Here is a 5,578-nt window from a genome sequence, read left to right as displayed (position 1 = left end):
GCGAGTTGCTGGCCGTGAAGCTAGGAATCGGGGGCGGCCCCTGTTGGCCGCCCGCAATCCACGCACTCAACCCCGAGATCAAGGTAGGCACAAGGGCGGTGATCGTCGCTCCGAGTCGTTGTTCCACTTGCTCTTGGACAATCTCCGGAATCCGCGCCACCTGTGCCTTGAGTTCTTGAACCTCTCGCGCCTGGCTTTCCGAGCTGGTCTTTTTCTCCTTCCGCACACCAGCGGTATAGTATGACCCCCATTTTGTCGACAAGCCTTTGCCGGCCACACGACCAGCTGACGTCGGCTTACTGAGCTTATCCTTGTTCTTCATTATATTCAACCCCCTATTTAGAGTGGTGTCCCAAGGGTTGCTCTGAGTCGACCCCGCGCTACTGCTTTCAGTCGCCTGCGGAAGGAATGTGAACCATTTAGAAATTCGGCTTCATTAATTAGAATGCAACCATATGGAGCTAATTACGCGGGGGTGTATTCCTTACCAGAACAAGCTCAAGCCGCCTGGTCTTCGGATCCGTGGTAAGCTCCTTTGTTTTCGGGTCCTTCTTGTACCGGGCCCTGACAAAGTTCCTGGTCTGCTTGTCACCGTATTTATCGAAGAGGGGCGGTAGGCCTTGCTCGGCACGGTCCGCCTCCTCCTTGTCCCATATAGGCTCCGCCACTCTGTAACCGCCGGGACCGAGTGTGTGTTCCCCTATGTTCAGCTCCCGCATTTGTTTCCCCCACTCACTTGATTGGGAGCTTGCGGTGCTCGAGCAATTGATCTTGAAGTCGTTGTAGTCATCTTCGGTGATCGAAGGATTTTTCTCCTTGATCTTCTCATAACTCTCACCTTTCTCGATCATTCTCTTCACATTGCTTTTCCAAGTAGACAGGGCCTTGCTCATCTTCGTGAGGGCAGCATTGTTCACTTTATTCCCTTTGAGGCTTGTGTTTTCGAATTCAGCGGGGAACTTGTATCGTTCGTGCAGCTTCGTGAAGAGGAGGTGGCGCAAATTCCCCCGGTCAGGATGCCTCAGGTTCTCGGTGTTGATCGAGACGGTGCTCCGGACAATGCACCCGAGCTGAAGCGAGTACCCCTTGACTATTCGTTCGGGCGCCGTTGGATTCCCGTTGGAGTCCACTTCAGTAACTTCCTCCTTGAGGGTGCGGAGCACGATCGGGCGCCGGTCCTTCCGTTGCCTCTTCGGCTGGCTGCTATCTGTGCGTGCGCCGCCATCATCAGTGGTGGCATCCTCGGCGGCACCATCAGTGGTGGCATCAGTGTGGTCATCCTCGGCGGCACCATCCGTGGTCTCAGGATCGGTGGGGAAGGCGGCGGCCTCATACAAGTGAGGTTGTTCCTCCATCTCCTGGGACAGCTCCCAGAATGCCTTGCCGCCCGAACCCCCGGCCTCATCGTTGTGGGCCATGTTTCTCTCTAAATAGAAACAAAGTTTGGTCAAAAAGTTGGTTATTGTCAAGGAACAAGATCATGGTCTCATCATTTAGGGTTTGTCGACACCGAGGCATCCTAAAATCTAAGCTTTTATCATTGAGGGTTTTTCGACGCCAAGGCACCCTAAAAGCCTAACTTTTCATCATTTCGGTTTTTATCGACACCGAGGCACCCTAAAAGCCATGCATTAGTCACAAGTACGCCGGGGCACTTGATCCTACTTAATTAACTACTAAGATACCCCGGCCCATGCATTAGTCACAAGTACCCCATATGTCCTATTTTTAGCAAAGTCATGCTAAAATTCACGGAAAATTTCAGCATGACCTTTGCTGAAAATAGGACATATGGAGTACCCGAATTTGCCGGAACGGAAGTTAATCGACATTCCGGCAAACTCAAGGGCCTCTCGGGGTACCTGCAAAATCATCACGACACGATGGTCGGAGACAAAACCCAGCAAACTAGCAAAATCATCACAAATTGTTTTCTGTTAAAGATGATCATCATCTTTACAAGTCTTTCTCAATGTGATCACAAGTAATTCAGAGGCATCACAAGTAATTCAGAGCATCACAAGGCATTAGTAGTTCAGTACATGAACAAGTTTTACAAACCCATATAAGAACAAGTGAATTCTAGTCCCATTGACACTCCTGGTTTTCTACAAACACCAAGTACTAGGGCACACAAAAGTTCTGAAATTTGTGTGCCTAACTGAATTAACTGAATTTTCAGTAACCGAATAAACTGAATTTTCAAAACTGCAAGAATACAATCGAGAAAAATCCAACAACACTAGAACTGAGCTGATTGACAGTAGTTTTGTTCACTGTTATGTTGGCCTAACTGGATGTTGGCTATCTTTTATAGTGTCTCTGTTACATGCCAGTTTGGTCATTGCTAACTCTTGATGTAACTGATATTTTGATTCCTGAACCCCCGATATGCTGTTGTGGTTAATCCTAAGAGAAGATTTTGAACAATGAGAAGTCCATGGATATGTTGTGTTTCTGACTTCCGTTGAGGATCATGGAAATTGGATATGTGAGTGGTCGGTGGAAGGTTATGCCTACTGTACTGCCAGCTTAAATATAATGCCTATTTCATCAAAAAGAAAAATGTAATGCCTAAGATCCACTATCCTGAACCATCTTAGAACAATTACTGCTGTCGATATTTTTTAGTTTCAAACTTCAAAATGATAGCTATACTGTTCTGAATTTTTAGGATATCAGCAGTTGTTCAAGAGATTTTTCCAAAAATTCAAGCAATTGTACCAAATTTTGAAAGAGATTTTTCCAATTTATATTTAAATAGAATTGGGGTATATACCTTGGAATCCTCCTAATGGAAACAGCACTAACTGGCGTCTCTATTTCAGCTGTGGCCCCGGGCAAGAATTGTACCAATTGTTTCCCTGTAAATACAAGTAAAGAAGGTTCACTATAAATAACAGTATGTGATGAGCATGTCAAAGGTTGCATAGTGGAGTCCTCTCGATATATACTATTCACAACAATGTGCGTGCTAGAACACCATTACCGCACGGTTCATGGCAAGCTGCTTACGTGAGTCTGAACCCCGTTCCCCTGAATCTGTCGGGATTTGTGGGGTTAATGGAACCAATGTTTGTCATTATAAGTTATGAAAGGCTATTATTGTACCCAACTTGTTTAATGCAGCAATGTGCGATGCTAGAACACCATTATCATCAGTGGTGAGATGTTATTCTCTACCAGTTGGTAGAAGATCGAACTCATAGGCAGAAACGTTGATGACCAAGAGAGCAATAAGACGGAATTGTTTCGATCAAGCGGTGTAAATACTGATCATGCACTCAATCAAACCTACTCAGTTCATCTTAAACTGGGAAATAAAGATAATCTTTTCATGCACCACATTTTACAATGAAGTCGTCAAAAACGCCTCTACAGAATACAACTAAGTACAAAGGTTACTACTCACCTTGTCAGCTTTGAGCTTTGGGGACCAACTGGAATAAGACCTGCAGAGAGCAAAAAGGTATTAGAGTCATCCGTAGCGAACCAGTGATCAAAATCCAAATAGCACTTGTTCAGCTACTAACCTGAAAGTTGACTGCTGTAGTTTCTGACATGTGTATAGCTCCTCAGGAGGCCCAATGTCTGCAAGTAAATGGAAACAGTGAGCACGAAAAGATAACATAAGAAAATAATCCATGTACTCATATACTCTGCGAAGAGATGTTGCATGAAGTATAACATCTTGTATCTGCTGTATTGCTAGTTGCTACAAATGATCAAAAGAAGATAAAGTAAAATAGTAAACCAATGAGAGCAACAAAGGCAAGCAGGACTACCACCAATCTGAACATTACAACTTAGAGCCTAGATCTTGTCAAATGCACACCAAAATGCCCTTGTTATTCACACAACATGAAATAGGGCATGGACAAATCAAACTTTATGACAACAGATTGCATTCAACAAGTACTGTAGTGTATGAAAAAATGCAACATAAGCATAGATCATACACTATGTAACTAGCAGCCAATCAGACATATCCAGTGTTTGTTTATTGCATGCCCTGATGAAACAGAAATGAAGTCCTATCTGTTGGCAAGAACTAGACAAAGCAAACAATCCTACCCCAGATATTCAAGCATGTGCAACCTATTCTACATTCTCCGTTCCACACAAGCACAGAAATGGGGGAAACAGCAAGGTGCTTGCATACTCTGCGAAGATATGTTGTATTTAGTATAGCATCTTACATATGATGTATTTCTACAATTGATCACATTAAGATAAAATAAAGTAGTAAACCAATGAGACCAATAGTGGCAGTCAGGATTGGTGCCAATATGAACATTACAATTTAGAGCCTAGGTCTTGTCAGATGCACACCAAAATACCCTAGTTACTAGCATGGCATGAAATGGGATAGTGACAGGCCACAGTTTATGACAGCAGATTGCACTTCACAGGTTGGGTAGGGTGTGAAAATTGCAACATAAGCGGGTGGGGTTAGGGTTACCTCCTCGTAGAGAGGCAGGGGTCGAGGCGGCGTCGGGGCGGCGGGGCAGCGTCCGGGCGGCGGGGTCGGGGCGGCGTCCGGGGCGGCGTCCGGGCGGCGGGGTCGGGGCGGCGTCCGGGGCGGCGTCCGGGCGGCGGGGTCGGGGCGGCGTCCGGGCGGCGGGGTCGGGGCGGGGTCGAGGCGGCGTCGGCGCGGCGTCCGGGCGGCGAGGAGAGGGCGAGGGAGGGAGAGGGCGAGGGCGAGGGCGAGGGCGAGGGCAGCGGCGGCGGCGGCGGTGGATCGAGAGGGAGAGAACTGGCGAGGGGGATCGGGCGAAGGGGGATCGGGCGAAGGGGGGATCGGGCGAAGGGGGGCCACAATACTAATGGCGCACCTCACCGTGGTGCGCCATTAGCATGTCCATACTAATGGCGCACCTCACCGTGGTGCGCCATTAGTATTTTTTTTTATTTCAGCTCGAGCCAAAAGGTTATGTAGTACCAGAACCTATCTATGTCAAGGCCCACTCTACTAGCTCGACTGGTCAGCAGCCAGTTCTCACACCAGGAGGTCCTGGGTTCGACTCCCAGGCTCCACAAATTTTTTTTAGCATTTAAAAAGCTGTTTGATACTTATTTATGTTTAAATATGTTCAAACTTGTTTAAATAATAACAGTAATATTTTTTTATAAGACAGTAGCATTTAAAAAGCTGTTTGATACTAATTTTTTTATAAGACGGTGCGCGGGGTGCGGGGGGTCGGCGGCGGCGGTTGAGTAGGGGAATCGAGGGTGCGGGGGGTCGGCGGCGGCGGCCGGTGGACTGGGGGGGTGCTCGGCGGCGAGGGGGGCCGGATCTGGCGAGGTGGGATAGCGATCGAGATGGAGGGGGATCGAGAGGTCCTGGGTTCGACTCCCAGGCTCCACAAATTTTTTTTAGCATTTAAAAAGCTGTTTGATACTTATTTATGTTTAAATATGTTCAAACTTGTTTAAATAATAACAGTAATATTTTTTTATAAGACAGTAGCATTTAAAAAGCTGTTTGATACTAATTTTTTTATAAGACGGTGCGCGGGGTGCGGGGGGTCGGCGGCGGCGGTTGAGTAGGGGAATCGAGGGTGCGGGGGGTCGGCGG

Source organism: Triticum aestivum, chromosome 5B (genome assembly GCF_018294505.1).
Source record: "Triticum aestivum cultivar Chinese Spring chromosome 5B, IWGSC CS RefSeq v2.1, whole genome shotgun sequence".
In the NCBI taxonomy this organism is placed as follows: domain Eukaryota; kingdom Viridiplantae; phylum Streptophyta; class Magnoliopsida; order Poales; family Poaceae; genus Triticum; species Triticum aestivum.
Note: the sequence above shows the minus strand (reverse complement) of the source record.